Source organism: Orycteropus afer, unplaced genomic scaffold, assembly GCF_000298275.1.
Source record: "Orycteropus afer afer isolate SDZICR_OR568_19922 unplaced genomic scaffold, OryAfe1.0 scaffold00103, whole genome shotgun sequence".
Taxonomy (NCBI): Eukaryota; Metazoa; Chordata; class Mammalia; order Tubulidentata; family Orycteropodidae; genus Orycteropus; species Orycteropus afer.
In genome coordinates, this window is record NW_006921690.1 from 5,261,723 (window position 1) to 5,265,430 (window position 3,708).

Genomic DNA, 3,708 nt, shown 5'->3' on the forward strand with positions numbered 1-3,708 from the left:
GGACCCAGCAGTGTTTCATTCTGTTGTACACAGGGTCACTACCAGTCTGAGCCAACTAAACACGTGTTAATGAGTCAGGGTGTGATCTACAGGATTAGGCTCTATCTTGAGTCAATTTCTTCTGAGATATAAAAGAGATTAAATAAGTGAATAGAGTGCAGAGGGGCCTACTACCACCAAGAAAGAGCCAGGAGTACAGCATGTTCTTTGGACCCAGAGTTCCTGCTCTAACAACCTCCTAGACCCAGGGGAAGCTTGATGCCAAGACCCATGGATATCTGCAAGGAATGCTGGACCCACAGATGTTGAAAGGAGACAAGGACATTCCCCCAGAGCCTACAGAGAGAGAAAGTCTTCATCTAGAGAGGAGTTCAGCCTTCTAAACTGTGAAAGAATACATTTATTTTGTTATAGTGGGAAAAAAAAAAAAGTGAGGATGATGAGACTTTGGCTTGCTTACTTTGACATGTCATCAGAAAAGACCCATAACTAGAAAAGGACATAATGTCTGGTAAAGTAAAGGGTCAGTGAAAATGAGAGAAACTCTCAATAAGATGGACTGACACAACAACCACAACAATGGGCTCAACCCTACCAACAATCATGAGCATGGTGCAGGACCAGGCAACGTTTCATTCTTTTATACGAGGTCTCCATGAATTGCATCCAACTTGATGGCAACTAATAATAACAAAAATGTTCCTAGGTGGCACAAATGGTTTGTGTTCAACTGCTAATCTCAAGGTTGACAATTAGAGCCCACCCAGTGGATTGTGGGAGAAAATATCTGACAGCAGAAAAGATGTGGAGTTCTACTCTGTAACATATAGGGTTGTCATGAGTTGGAATCTACTCAACATCAGTAAACAACAATAGTCACTATCTGACCCAATTCATAGAGGCCAACCTGTCATGCCATCCACCTGAGTAAGGGTACCTTGTCCTCAACTACAAGCTGCTTGAGAGCCTTGTTTCTATATAACCCCAGCATCTAGGGAGAGCCTGGAACATGCCAAGTACTTGAGAAATACTGCTGAGTCAATATGCCACCTTCCATCAGCTACAACAACTGACATTTAGGACACTCAGATTGCTAACTGCTCCCTTGGTCCTGAAGTCTCCAAAGAGAGTCACCATCCATGGCAGTCATCCCATGACCTAGAATAATGTGTCCCTCTGTGCATTCAGAAATCCCTTGTAATATGTTGTCAAGCAACGAAAATGTTTTAGGGTCATTCCAACTATTCATTTTTGTCTGGAGAAGAGTAGAGCTGTTGTTTGTTTAAAAAAAAAAAAAGAAAAGAAAACCATGATACAGTCTTGAAGGTTAATGAAAATGAAAAAGGAAGTGTGCACATTCATTCTGAATGCTCTCAGATCATATTCTAGTAATCTAAGACTTGAAATAAGTAAGAGCTTCTGAGAGATTCTCTGGATGTCATCAGCATTTCAATATCTTAAAGTTTCCACAGTGATGCACAGTTTTCAGGAAGGGGGTGCATCAGGAAGGGGATATCTGACTTCTGTTCTTGCCAGTATGAAAAGTGCAGTGTTAATTCCCCAAGATCTTCTTTACTTTGGGGGCTGGAGAATAGAGATGGAAGTCAAAGTTTAGGACACTTTACAAGTATTTTTTGAAGTGCTAATAATTAATGCTGACAGTAAAAAGTCTAAATATATTTTATAAGCTATTTGTATCAGAAGGAAAAAAAATCAAATACTCTTTTATGTCTTTAATGTTAAAAATTGGGAAAGCACAAGCATCATGTAATTCGCTCTCTCCTTTGGCCCACCTCCCCCTCTAACCACTGCTACTCTGCTTCACTTTATTGGAAATAGTTGTCTTATTCACTGCTTCTGATTTATTTTCTTCCTTTCTCTTGAACCCAGTGCAGTCAGACTTTTGTCCCTAATGTTCTCAGGCAACCAACAACCTCCACATCTCCAAATCCCATGTCCGTTGCTAGTCCCTGTCTAACTCCATTCTTAGCAGTATTCGGCCCAGCTGATCACTCCTTCCTCCTTGAACGCCCTCTTCACCTGACTTCCAGGACACTGTGTATACTTTCTGCTCTTCCTACCTCCCTGCTTTTCTTGGTCTCCTTTGCTGCTCCTCTCTTCCTCCTGAACCTCTCAACACTATAGTATCCCAGGGCTCTTTGCTCACAATCCCCTCTTCTCTGTACTCACTCTCTAGGTTTCTTATCCAGTTCCATGTTGATGGTTCCCAAATTTATATCTCTGGAATTCCAGACCAGTTTTTCAACTGGCTACCTAACATCTCATCTGGATTATTTAATAAATATTTGAAACCTAACATATCTCAAACCAAGTCCTTATTCCCTACCCAAAGTCTGAACCTACTGTAACCTTCTTCATCTCAATTAATGGAAAGTCCATCTTCCCAGTTGCTTGGGCCAAAAACCTTAGAGCCATCTCTTTGTCTTACATCCCACCTCTAATCCAATTTTAAAAAATCCTATTAGTTCCACCTTTAAAATATGTCCAAAATCTATTAGAAATACCATTTGATCCAGTAATCCCATTACTAGGTATATATCATAAAGAAGTGAGAGCCAAGACAAGAACAGATATATGCACACCTATGTTCATCACAGCACTATTTACAATAGCAAAAAGATAGAAACAACCTAGGTGTCTATTAACAGAAGAATGGATAACCAAGCTACATATGGAATACTCTGCAACACTACAGAATAACGTAGAATCTGCAAAACACCGCGTAACATGTATGAACTTGGAGGACATTATACTGAGTGAAATAAGTCAATCACAGAAAGACAAATATTATATTAGTTCATTATCATAAAAAGTCAAGGAAAGGTTTATATATGGAAGGAAACTTTCTTTGTTGGTTACCAAGGGTGGGAGGGGAGGCGAGGAAACACATATATTTATGTCCAAAATCTAACCACTTCTCACCACTTCCACTCCTACCACCCTATCTAAGCGATCTTCATCTCAAGACTGGATTTCAAAAACAAGCTCCTACCTGGTCTTCCTGCTTTCACCTTCTACAATCTTTTCTCCACACAATAGTCATATTGTTATTTTAAAACTCAAGTCAGATCACGTCATCTCTTGCATGCATCTCCAGCGGCTCACCATACCATTGAAAATAAAATATCAAGTCCTTTCCAAGGCCTACAAGTCCTTCATGATTTGGCCTCAGATTCTTTCTCAACATCATTTCTTACTACTCTCCCCTTGTTCATTCACACTGGCCTCCCTGCTGTTCCTCAACCATCCCAAGCACAATCCTTGGTTTGGTCCTCAAGGTCTTTGCACTTGCTTTTCCTGTGGCTGTAATATTCTTCCCCCATATATCCATTTTTAGGTCTCTCAAATGTCACCTCATCATAGAAGCCTTCCCTCACCACTCACTATATAAATGAGCATGTATGTAAAGACACATGAACACAAACACACAGCCACCAGTCCTATTTTGATTTATTTTTCTTCATAGCACTTATCACTACCTGATCTACATTTATTGGTTTATTGTCAATCTCCCAGACACTTGCTCCTTACAGTGGGATCCATAAACCAGCAGCATCAGCATCATCTGGATGCTTGTTAGAATTTCAGGTTTCATCCCAGACTTCCTAAATTACAATTTGCATTTTAACAGAATACTCAAGTGATTCATTTGCACACTGAAGTCTGGAAAGCACTGGGCTAGTTTCT